We start from the raw sequence: 13,399 nt of genomic DNA, 5'->3' as shown, positions 1-13,399 counted from the left end.
GTTTCTCAACGTGACAGCCCACATTGAGAAATCTCGCTGGGAGGTGGTCTAGCGTTGGATTTTCCTTGCTCGTGCTCTCCAACTTGATGCTGGCAAGTGAGGGGAACAACTCCGCTCAGCAAACTCTACGTGCTCCGCAGAGTGCGGTAAATTCTGCAAAATTTCGGGAACAGAGCGGAGTTCACCTCCCAGGTCTAATTCTTTTAGCAGTTGTCACTTTTGTGTTTTAAACATTTCAAGTTTCGGAAATTATTATAAAATATAGATTTATTCTTCCTGGAAAAGACAACACATATCTAGTGTGCTGTCTCTCAGGTTGCTGATGTTTGCTGCAGCTTGCACCATTTATGGTCCTAGCTGGACCTATACTAAGTGCTTCCACCCTTATACTCTTTATATTACATTAACTCTAGTCTATACATGACATTTGGGATAGATATGTTTGCAGCTTAGTATGTAAGACATCAGATACCCGTTGCTGATACCTATTATAACAAGAACAGTTTATTTGTTCTGGGTGTCAAGGTAACTCTGTAACCGTTGACAATGGTAGGCTTACCCATGTTACACTGGGTGGCTCACAGGACTCAGCGCAACGGTGTACTGAAGCTGCTTTCATTATTAATGTCGCTGTCGCCATTCCTGCATTTGATCTATGTGTACTACAAGCCTCCTTTCATGCATGTCCTGCCTCCATAGGAAATACGTTTTGACCATCTGACTTGGATGGCAATTCCATTTTTAATATCCTCTTAAAAACTATTGAGAAAATGTATTTGTGTTCTGTGTGGTCCGTGATCTGAAGATGGTAAGCATTGCAATAACAAGTGTGTCTCAAGCTCTTTTCTCAAAGGGGTTATTAGGTGCAGATGCTTCTTGGCGGGGAGGACAGCCAATGTTTAGGAGGTAGGTTAAAAATACTTATTGTAGAGCTTCTCCTTGTTTGCTCTCTGTGTCCCTGAGCAGTAGCAGTGTAGCTGTGTGTTGGCCTTGGTTAACTAGAGATTGCTAGCTTGTTATCAGGATAGGTTGTCTTTTCGGATAGAATTGCCTTGCAAAGGAAACAGTAAGTATCGAACCTGAAACAGACCCGAACTGGGAGCTAGTGGAATACTTGTAGAATAGGTAATTGTGGTTGAATATTATGTGATTGCCTTTGAGGTGCATTTGTGGGAAGCCGGCACCCTTCCATCAAGTCAGGATGGCCAATCCCACCAACACCCAGACTTTCTATTGTGATACTGTCTGGGATGAATACACAACTTCTAAATACACCTAGTCATGTGACCTCTGATACAGGCTTCAGGCACAAAATGGTTAGCAAAAGAAAATGGCAACTTTCAAAAAATGCACTTTCAGAATTTTAGCTTAAAATCCGAATTCACCCTTAAAAAGGATTATAAGAGGGGTGCCAGAGGGCTGGCTATGAAGATGACCACCTACTGATAAAGCTATAGCAGCCCTAAGCATTGTTACCTTCCGCTCCCCCTTTCAGTTTTGTTCTGGGGGGCCCAGTCAGCTGTGGACGCTTAACCTTCCAACCAGAGGTTCTGGGATGCACTCCGAGTGTCCTGCGGCGTCCCCTTCCTGGCTTATTGATATCGCGGGGCTGCCGAGTGGTGCAGCCTACTGCAACTGGGAGGCTCGCTCAACGTGCCTGCATTCTCCCGTTGCTCTGGGGGCTCTCCTTTCTGCTGTGCTTGTGCTATGCAGTTGCCTGCAGGAGACATTGTTTGCCCTCCACTCACTCCTATCGGCTGCAGATCTAGGCCGGATGGGTAGATTACTGCGATCGCACAGCCGGTCGTCTTGTTGCCGGTGTGGCTAGCTGATGTTTGCATGGTGTCTCTGCTATGGCCTTCACAGCTCCGCTCCTCTGGGCGGGCCTGCCCGGGGCCTATCGGGCCGCAGCTCACTTTCATGCAGCTGGTTTGCACACACCCATTAGTGCCTCCCCATCGTTTTCCTGGCCTGCTGGTTTCTGGGTGCCCACCTTGCTCCATTTTCTTTCTTGGCCAGGGCCTACTGGGGCCTCGTATCGTGATCAAGAGGCCGCCTTCCCTGTCTTGCTGAGTGTCATGGGGTAACTGTTTAGGAATAATATGCTTCTCCTCTGTTCCGCTAGCTGTGCTCAAGTCACCTAGGCTTCATATTTGCATTGCGCCTGTGGTGGAACCGGGGCTCCTACAGCTCCTAGACACCTGGGTGGTCCAGGCTGGACCTCTATTCCCTTCATGGGGCAAAGGGACTTCATCTTGAGCACTCCCTCATCAGGGAGATTTGGGACTTCTCCTACTATATATGATTGGCAAATCCTTACCACTGCCGCCTCTACCTTTACGGGCACGCAGTTTCCTGTGGTTCTTTGTGATGATGATCTCATATGCTCAATTTAATATGTTGTTTGAACTGAGCCACCGCTTCCTGTCGGCATCACGGGCCCTGCCCTATTGCATTTGAGCTTCTTCACTATCCTTTCACACTGCCAGGTATTCCTCATTTCAGCTATTATACTTACCTATTGTTCCAGTTCTGGTTGCCACGTTGTTCCTGGTTGTCCAGATCTGGTGCTCCTTACGATGGGCAAAACAGAACAAAAACTATTCAGAGTTCTGTTTGACAAGTGCATGTCTAAGGTGCACACTGATCCTTCACTGGCTGACTCACACTCCAGCCGATACCATTGTGACTGCAGTGTTTAGGAAACTCAGGGAGGGATTGTGATCCATAGACTGCAAAATGGATTCGCTAACTGCACACTTGGATAGGATTCCGTCTGGGGGTAATCATCAGGATTCCAGGCTGAGTCTTGGATCTCTGAGCTAGAAGACTCTCAGCGGGAACTGGATCATGGCAATGAAGCTGATGGTAGAACTCAAGTTTATCAAAGCTAAAAATGGGGATCTTGAAGGCAGATTGTGCCGTAACATTGTGAAAATCCTGGGGGTGCCCAAACATTGCAACTGCCCTAACACGGGGAACTTTGTGAAAACCCCTCCTGGACACACTGTTTGGTTTGGGTATTTTTTCGGTGGTCTTCATTGTTGAACGGGCCCATCATGCTCTTTCTCATAGTTCTAAACTTGGTCGAAACCTATGACCCATTATTGGTTGTTTCCTAAATTATAGAGATCGTGACAAGTTTTTGCGGCTTAACCAGGACAGTCCTGACCTTCAATATGACGGATCTAAGAACTTCTTCTGCTCTGACTTCAACCCTGCAGTACAGGAGCCTTGGTGCTCCTTCCAAGAAGTCAAACAGGGCCTCAGGGTGTGAGGTGTTAAGTACTGTATGCTTTTTCCAGCTAGACTTTGTCTTGTACATAGAGGTAAACTCATTTTTTCCTGCATCCGGCATCAGCTTTAGAACTCATCTAGCACAATATCTCTACTAGGGGAGCTAGATAGTCTGATTCCTCCAGCCTCTCGGCCTTTCGTGAAGGGGAACGGCTTGGTGCCTCTACCCTGAGTGCTAATGACTGTTTGTTCCCTGCAGCTGTCTCATCTGATCCCTGTCACATGCACGGTTTGTTGGCTCATGGCCTTTTTCACTGTAGCTGATTTTCGGTAGTAGCTTTGATGACTTCAATTCTTTCTTTCACGCACTTTGGACACACCGTTGATGCCAGCTGGCTGACATTGTGCAAAGCAAGTCACCTTTGACTGGTTGACTGGCTGATTACCAATACATGTAATTGTCTACCCTGCAAAAGGACAATCAAATGTTTCTTTCATGTTCACCCTGTTAACCCGCTTGAGTCACTGCCATGCTCTCCAGGTGCCCCCGCCATGTGGAGCGCAAATAGGTGCACTAAGGATAATTTTTGATTGGGTGCTTTTTTCCCTTTTTCTTTCTAATCTCTTATATTATTACTGTGCATGGGCTTTTCGCTAGCGATGTGGCTAGCAGGGGCGGAGGGTAGTGGATGTTTCTTGTTTGTATTTGTTGTTGAAGCTTATTATTTGTTTATGTAGTCACTCTCGCATTCATAACTACACTTGTTACACTTGACCTGATACATTTATGTATTGGGTGTATGGCCTATTCACATCACCGCAAGCCTCTATTCCTTTATTCCCTCAGTGCTTAATTTACTGACGCAGAATGTGTGGTGTATAAATAGCCCTTGCGAGGCCAGGCAGTTGGTGGCATACCCAGACCATCATAAAATTGATATTGCCTTGATCCAGTAGACCCTCTGCTCCTCTCTTGGCACCTCAGCGTTTGCCTCCTATTGGGGACCCATTGTTACTTTTCATCCTACTCCACTTACTCTAGGGGGTGGTCACCTTGAGTCTGAAGTTAGTTAACTTCTTCCTAACGGAATGTGTCACTGACTCTGTGGGCAGGCTGGTTATACTTGCCGGCATACTGAACAGTACTAGTGTATTATTGGTTTACATCTGTGGTCTGATGTGATTAGCGTAATTGCGGGCGGTGGGCACCTTTTTCACACAATATGGAACTGTTCAAGGCTACAGAGCTATTGGGATAGGGTCAGAAAAGTGATGACAAAGGTGCGGGGACAAGCGGTACCGCTGTAAGCCAGATGGCATATATTGTGCATTACAGGAGATATTAAATACCCAAATTATTGTAAATTGTGGTTAATGCTAGCAGATATGATGGCCAAGCGAAATATAGCCAGGGCATGAGGGAAAGCACAACGCAGATAGTCAAGGAATGGGAACATGACCTAGATTGGTGCTGCGTAGCAGAGAAGGTAATCCAAGTCAAGGAATTCTACAGAAATGGGACAAAGTTTGGGATAACTGGGTGAAGTATAGAGGGCCTAAAATGGATGTAATGTACAAATTCGTGGGAGATATGACGAGAAGATATGGATCCAGGGCAGAAGGGTAACTCCACCAGAGATATAAGGAGGAGTGTGCGCAATTTAATGGTAAATGTTAGATCAAACTACTATTCAGAATGTATAAGCAAAACCAGTGTCTATGATTGTTTTACAGCTATGCATCCATATACTTAATAATTTATTTATTTTAAACACACAAAAAAACACATCTATGACCCGAACGTTGATGAACCCTGGGTTCTTTGATGAGATTATACAGTTATGCTCCAGGTAGCGTTCTTGGCATACTGTTTCTGTCTGTGTGTTTGTGTGTGTGGGGGGGGGGTGACTTAACCTCACGCTCTCTTCACATCTTGACAGATCGTCGAAGGTCCACCGCCCACCTTCGTGCGCCAGTCTAGCCATTGCCCTAGTTGTGCAGCTTCTTAGTCTCGCTGATGAATGGCGAGCATTGCATCCTGATGCAGCCGAACACACTTTCCATTCTACTGTACATGATACCATATCTCGTCCTCGTATGTGGTTGCTCTCAATAGTGCTTAGTCCTTGTGTGACCGTGGTTGACATTCTTCCTCATACCGTATCAGATCACACACCTGTGAAACGGTCTCTCTTTAGACCTACCCCTTCACCATGATTCTACGGCACTAAATTATGGGGCGCAGACGTCTCTAGCGAAGTCGGCGCTGCCATTATTAAATACTTCGAATTGAATGATAAAACAGTTGGTGAAAACGTTACGTTCTGGGAGACCTTCAAAGCCTATCTCCAAGAGATGCTAAAATTGATCCACACTCGACTCTCACAATTGGAAGCCCATTTTAGGCGACTTGAATCTGATTATTATGAAACTGGGGACGAGACTCTGTTAGCACATATTCACAAGTCTCCTATGGACTGCGTCTGGGCCCTGGCGCCCAAATCGTTCCTTTGCTGAGAGAATAAGACCGGGTAGATCTCTTGCTTAGATTGATGAACGGGAGCATGGGCATGGAGGAGTTGTTGCTATTAAATAGAGGGATGGTGGTTTCTCTACTGATCCTCTATCCATATTGTCCTACTGCCAGTCGTAATATGATTGTTGTATGCTTGCAGGCCTGGTAGCGCCTCTTCTGGCATCTCTCAGTATTTGGGTCAAATAGCATTGATGTGGCTTGATAGTGAGGCCAGGGAGATCCTAAATTTCCCAATCACGCTTAAAGATGTTATAACTGCTATTGCTAGTCTCCCTAGGGGCAATCCCCCAGTGTTCATGGCCTTCCAGTGGATTTCTATAAAGCCTATAGCTCCACTCATGTTCCTAGTCTAGATATGTATAACGAGGCTATCTCTAGGACATCCCTTCCTACTTCGAGTATGGAAGCCGTTATCATGGTTCTTTTGAAACCAAATAGGGACACCTCAGATCTTGCTTCATATAGGTCACTGTCGTTGTTGAATACGGACATTGAAAGCTTTGTCAAGATCCTTGCTCAGATGTTTTAGCCTCTTATACAATTTTTGGTACTACCGGAGCAGTCTGGTTTTGTGCCGCAGCATTCCACCTCCTTCAGTCTTCCCATGATAATGGTGGTTTCCATAGGGTTCATCCGCAACTTCCATCAGTTTCCATTTTGCTCGATGCAGAGAAAGCATTCGATTCCTTAGATTGGACATTTATAGTTGCGGTCCTACGTATTCTAGGACTTGGTAAATTCCTCTTGTAACTTATAAACCTGTTGTACACTTCCCCTAGGAGTAGAGTGTTTGTGAATAGCAAATGCTCTATTCCATTTGGTGTGGGTAGAGGCACCTGTCATGTGTGCCCACTCTCCTCTTTAATTTTTGCTTTGGCTATTGAGCCTCTGGCTTGTTTATCTGGGAATTCCACTTACACAGCGCAGTATGTCTTGGTAGTCAATCGTTAAGATGCTTGTTATATGCTGGTGACATTATAATGTATATTCAGCACCCAAATATTTACCTTGCCCCATCCTCCGTGACATTGTGCATTTTGGTGGGTATTCTGGGCTACAGATGATTGCCCTGCTCCCCTACTTGAGTACCGGCTTCGCTGGAGTCCTGCTGGTGTCCGTTATCTTGGGGTCTGGGTCTCCAGTGATCATAATGATTTGATTCATAGCAACTATGCCACTGCCATAGACAAGCTTTCTGTTTGCATTGAACGGTGGCTACGACTGCCATTTTCGTTTTTGGAGGGATCTCGTTAGTTAAGATGGTAGTGCTCCCTAATTTTTAAAAAAAAAAATTCTGATGTTCCTGTCCTTCTCAGCATGCCTTCTGCACCTGACCTGGTGCGACTCACCCTTTTGTTACCTTAGACTGCGATCCGAGGCACAGGGGCCTTTTCCACCTTTCCTGCTTTGCCCCCTGGGACTACCCTCCCATAGGTTTACGTAGAAAGGGCTGAAGTGGGACACTATCTCGTTCCTTTAACTAACTTTCTTACTGCCAGCTTGAATTCACTCTCTGATTTACTCTTTAAGGTGAGGCGCAAGGGGGAGGCCTCGCTAGGCTACCAACTCCAGGATAAGATTTGGGCATAATGCTGCTCACAAGTTCAGGATACCCCTTTTCAATTTAAACACAAGCTAATATAGTTGACATTTCTACATAAAAATTAACACACACCTGCTAAAATCTCACAATTTAGCAGTGACTCTACCAGTAAGTGTCGCAGATGAGGTCTTATTAATGCTGACTTTATTCATATGGCGTTGCTTTGTACAGGTCAATTTCTGAGATTCTTAACACTCCACTTTACCCATCCCCTCAGTTCCTCACCTCCTTGCTTGCTGACACGTCAGCATTGCCCTCCCCCTGCAGGTGCCTTGCCTCTATTTTATTTGTTTTGGCGAAGCGATGCGTTAGGAAGGTCTGGTTGCAGAGGACTGCTCTGCTATGCTTACAAACGTTACAAGATGCCGCCCACTGCCAGGATACATTGAGCTGGTTTCCCCCTTCCGCTTGTCCCTTTATTATTTGGACCCCTTTCAGGCATTTTTGCTCCGCACCGCTGATCCCAAGCCCCTCACCTTGCAGCCGGGGAGTGTCTTTGCCTCCACACCTTAAATGGCTTCCACCTTTGGGTGTTGCTTTCATTATCATCGCTCTACACTGCAATCTGCTTTGCGCTTGACTTTTGTACTGTTCCCCATTTGTTTCTGTTTGGCACTTCTGTCTTGAATATGCACTTTTGAGCTGTACTGCATAGTTTTCAAATAACTGAAAAATGAATAAAAGAGGGGGTTGAGTAACAATTCCTCAGACACCAAACATTTCAACCTGCTCCCAAACAAAATGTTTCACTTATTAAATGTAATAAGGTAACCCAATGTTATTCTATGTTATTCTATGGGAGAGGTAGGCCTCACCGTAGTGAAAAATTAATTTGTGAGTTATTCACTACCAGGACATGTGAAACCTAAAAGTATGTGTCTAACTTTATAAATACAATGCATCCTGCCCCACTCGCTGTTCAGGGCCTATGCCAGGGGTGACTTATATGTATTAACAAGCATTGGCATAGCCAATTGGTCTCGCCTTTGGGGCGGACGAGCAACATAAGCATGTGTGGGCTTGGGTAAGGGCAAAATACAGGGTGTGAGGTTGAGAGGTCTCCGCAGGCAGCAAGCAGTTTCTGGGAGTGAGGGTCCAGCAGGCTCTGAGCGTGAAGGCGTCTTAGGATGCCTGACCGTGGTGTTTTTTCTATCATGTCAGTTCGCCCCTCCAGGAGGAAAACACCCGCCCCGCCCCCCACCCAACTCGGCTTTCAATACAAAGTACTTTATTGGCGAGTCCAAGGATCAGTAGAAGAGTCATAGGGTAGGTACATTCTGGGCTCTGCCTGTCCCGGCTCATAGCACTCTTCTTCTCAGAGCCTTGAGTCCACTCTAGCGCCAAAAACACACTGTACTCTGCTGCTGCCTGTGGAGTACAGTCTGTGCACTGTCTGTCTCGCCCTGTCCTGTCCCAGGGCACTCTTATTTTTGTGTTTGTGTGGAGTTGTATAGCGCTAGCTCGACATGAGGGCAATAGAGCACTTCACAGTGTGTACATTCTGTGCACTGCCTGTCCTGTCCTCGCTCAGAGCACACTTCTCAGTGCCTCGAGTCTACTCTAGCGCTTTGCACACACTGTACTCTGCTGCTGCCTGCATATACAGTTAAGAAAACGGCAGCGTTAAACAATAAGTGTCGGGAACGTTTTCTTGCATATGCTTTCAGGAAGCAGCTCGCTGCCTGCGAGGCTCGTTTCCTGTACAGCTCATGCACACGTACGCCCGAGATACATTACCAGGGGCGGATTGGCAAGGCGGGCATTCGGGAATGGGCCGAAGGGCCGGTGCCTCAGTGCCCTCTGTGGGCCGTTTTTTTTCTCCCCTGTCCCAGTCCACAGAGAGTGGACTAGGAAAGGGGAGAAAAAAAAACGGCCCACAGAGTGCACGGAGACAGAGACTGAGAAAATGAAAGCAGCCTCGCTGTGCGACCAGACAGCGATTGTCAGCTGTGGGCTCTCATTCACCCCTACCCTGCCAAGCAATCAAGCTGAGGCTGGGCTGGGGATGGGTGATTGTTTGCAATAATCGGCATCCCTGGGGGCCAGGTGTTTCTCAGGCCTTTGAGCCATTTGCACCTCGGCCCCCTGGAGCCCACGCAGCCCAGAAACGGTGTTAGTCTTAACACCTCGCCCACAGCCCTTCACATTCAGGACATAGTGGGCGAGGAAGAATGGGTCTTTCTGTGGGGGCCTGGTGATGTTTGGAAATTTTTTGTTTTATTTATTTATTTATGCAATTTTATATAGCGCGGACAGTACCCGAAGGTGTCAGAGCCCTTCACACTAGGAACAGCAATAATACATGCAGAGAAAATTATAAGTGGACAAATTACAAAAGCAAACGTTAAGTTACATGATTCAAAAGTGACAATAGTGAGCAACCAAAATACAAGAGGAGCAAACGATACATTACAGGAGGAAAAAGAGATATATGTGCAGGTTACAAAAGCGTACAAAATACAAGTAGAGGTATAATACTGCAATTAATGGCAGACACTCCAGCACAAGAACAAACGTTACGTAGGCAATGGTGGCACTTGTGCAAGCATCTAAAGCAAACAAAAGTGAGAGGTAGCAAACAGTGTGTTACAAGAGAAAAGTGACTTGAACAAGTTACTAAATAGTACCATACACAGGTACAAGGGTAATACTACAGTAAATGGTAAACACTCAAAACTGCCAGAACACACTGGGAAGGCACTTCCCATGCACCAGCTTCACCTCAGCACCCCCCTGGCTACCTGGCTACCTTGGATGACCCAGAAAGCTGTGTTTTGTGCTCCCCTGCCAGGACATTTTCCCAAGGCCTGGAGGGTTGATTAATTTACTAATTGCAGGGGCCTTACCTCTGTTCATGTGCTCCTGAGCTGAAGGTCTGGGGAGGGCTGAGTAGGTTAGTAATAGCAGGGGCTTTGCTGCTTTTCAGGTGCTCCTGTGCTGGAGGGCTGGAATAATTTTGTGACAAAAAGGGGCCTTGCTATTTTTTTTTGTTGCTCAGCATGTAGGCCATTGTCACCTTGGCCCTGTGCCGTGTGCAAGAACAGTATCCTCCCACTTTCATTCCTTGTCTGTGCAAATGGTGTTTCATGAAAGGGCACGCCCCTTGAATGTGGGCCACACCCCTTAAATATGGGCCACGCCTCTTGAATGTGGGCCACTTTTTTCATCAGTGCCCGGGCCGAATTATGATCCCAATCCGACCCTGTACATTACCATACATTTGCGCTCGGAGTGCTTCTTGCACCTTCGCTTGAAGCCCTGCCTGACGATGCTGAAGAAGGCGCCCATGCTGGCAGTCCCCACCGGGCGCGCTGACATGGATGAGCTGCGAGTCACCACCAGCACCAGTCGCCGGAGTGTAAACTCTCACTCTGTCTCACTTAATAATTCGGTGTATGGATAGTGCACTGCTTGTCAGCAAGCCGTGGGGAGCAGCGGCACAGTCAACCCTTTGGTAACGCGCCAAGAGCGGGCTCCATTCATCAAACAGCGGGAGAGTCGTGGAGTGTGCTGGAAAGCCCAGATTCACTGTTGTTAACCGCAAGAGGCAAGTGCTCCATTTAACCCTCGAGCGCACCCAGATAAGGAGGCGCTTAACTCGCATTAGCACCTTTAGCATCTTGATATATATTTTCAGCTATCCAACAGGACCGGAACATAATCAAAAGTGCTATGGTCATATTCATCCAGATAAGTAATTTTCAGCATCATCAGCATTGATGCAGAACTGTGCTTACATTTTATGCATACAGGGAAAGCATTACCGTGTCTCATGTATACACTGCCTCCTCCAAGCATGCAGTGTTCTCCACTTCTTGTCTCAGTGCAGTCAATAATAGTCCACACTCCCATGACATTTCACAATTTTGTGTACAGTGGGGCAGTATCACCTGCCCCGACTCATCTGACCATTTAGGCACAACACAGCTCATTTACCCAACTCCTCCTGCCGGTCCAGGAGATCCCGGATCATTTCGCTCCACTCTCTGAGATCCTCATCGCCCCTGTTGACACTTCAAATTCTTTTCAGTTGTGAATCCTCCTCTGTTGCCCACGCCGCCATATCTTTTGTCCACTTCAATATACATGACTGCTTACACTACATGAGTAAGTTCTTAGCCACTTGGACATAAGGCATGGCATCAGCCAGGGTCGGATTGGAATCACAATTCGGCCCGGGCACTGACGAAAAAAGTGGCTCACATTCAAGAGGCGTGGCCCATATTTAAGGGGCGTGGCCCACATTCAAGTGGCGTGCCCTTTCATGAAACACCATTTGCACAGACAATGAATGAAAGTGGGAGGATACTGTTCTTGCACAGGACACAGAGCCAAGGTGACAATGGCCTACATGCTGAGCAACTAAAAAAAATAGCAAGGCCCCTTTCTGTCACAAAATTATTCCAGCCCTCCAGCACAGGAGCACCTGAAAAGCAGCAAAGCCCCTGCTATTACTAACCTACTTAGCCCTCCCCAGACCTTCAGCTCAGGAGCACATGAACAGAGGTAAGGCCCCTGCAATTAGTAAATTAATCAGCCCTCGGGAAAATGTCCTGGCAGTGGAGCACAAAACACAGCTTTCTGGGTCATCCAAGGTAGCCAGGTAGCCAGGGGGGAGGCTGAGGTGAAGCTGGTGCATGGGAAGTGCCTTCCCAGTGTGTTCTGGCAGTTTGAGTGTTTATCATTTACTGTAGTATTACCCTTGTACCTGTGTATGGTACCCTTTTGTAACTTGCACATGTCACTTTTCTCTGGTATCACACTGTATTATGCTACCTCTCACTTTTGTTTGCTTTAGATACTTGCACCAGTGCCACCATTGCCTACGTAACGTTTGTTCTTGTGCTGGAGTGTCTGCCGTTTATTGCAGTATTATACCTCTACTTGTACTTTGTACGCTTTTGAACCTTCACACATATCACTTTTTCCTCCTGTAATGTACCGATTGCTACCTCGTGTGTTTTGGTTGCTCACTATTGTCACTTTTGATTCATGTAACTTAACGTTTGCTTTTGTAATTTGTCCACTTGTAATTTTTCTCCTCATGTATTATTGCTGTTCCTAGTGTGAAGCGCTCTGACACCTTCGGGTAAAGTCTGCGCTATATAAAATCACATAAATAAATAAATAAAATAAAAAAATTCCAAACATCACCAGGCCCCCACAGCAAGACCCATTCTTCCTCGCCCACTATGCCCTGAATGTGAAGGGCTGTGGGCGAGGTGTTAATACTAACACCATTTCTGGGCTGCGTGGGCTCCAGGGGGCCGAGGTGCAAATGGCTCAAAGGCCTGAGAAACACCTGGCCCCCAGGGAGGCCGATTCTTGCAAACAATCTCCCCTCCCCAGCCAGCCTCAGCTTGATTGCTTGGCAGGGCAGGGGTGAAGGGTGAAGGGTGAAGGGAGAGGCCACAGCTGACAATCGCTGTCTGGCCGCACAGCGAGGCTGCTTTAATTTTCTCGGTCTGTCTCCGTGCACTCTGTGGGCCGTTTTTTTTTACTCCCCTTTCCTAGTCCACTCTCTGTGGACTGGGACAGGGGAGAAAAAAACGGCCCACAGAGGGCACTGAGGCACCGGCCCTTCGGCCCATTCCCGAATGCCCGCCTTGCCAATCCGCCCCTGGCATCAGCTGAGGTCAACAGGGAAGAGATTTGAAGAGGCCTTGAGTTCATCAATCTCTCTCTCTCTCTCTCTTCTCTCTCTTCTCTCTCGTCTCTCTTTCTCTCGTTCTCTCTCCTCTCTCCCCTCCTCCCGCCACTGTTAAACAGGGCCGGCCTGGGAACCAAAACCGGCCTTGGGGGTGCGACCGAGCTCTTTGCCGGGCCCAAAACCGGCACCCACCCTTGCGGCGCACCAGGGGATTGCCCGGTGCCCGCAACGGCCAGTCCGGCCCTGCTGTTAAAACCATATGATCAGATGAGTAGAACAACCAGTGGGTGAGACAGACCCACAAGGAGTGAGACTCACGCCCAGTGATTGACACTTTTCCGCAAGACATAACACTTATTCTCACTGAGTGATG

At 47.2% G+C, this 13,399-nt stretch overlaps 1 protein-coding gene across 1 annotated transcript in view; it reads left to right on the top strand.

Moving 5' to 3' along the window:
* Positions 1–13,399, top strand: part of GUSB (glucuronidase beta) — a 240,522-nt gene that overhangs the window by 22,764 nt on the left and 204,359 nt on the right. The window lies entirely within an intron of this gene.

The sequence above is a fragment of the Lissotriton vulgaris genome, chromosome 2_1, assembly GCF_964263255.1.
Source record: "Lissotriton vulgaris chromosome 2_1, aLisVul1.2, whole genome shotgun sequence".
Taxonomy (NCBI): Eukaryota; Metazoa; Chordata; class Amphibia; order Caudata; family Salamandridae; genus Lissotriton; species Lissotriton vulgaris.
Note: the sequence above shows the minus strand (reverse complement) of the source record. Positions and strands in the feature narration are given on the sequence as shown.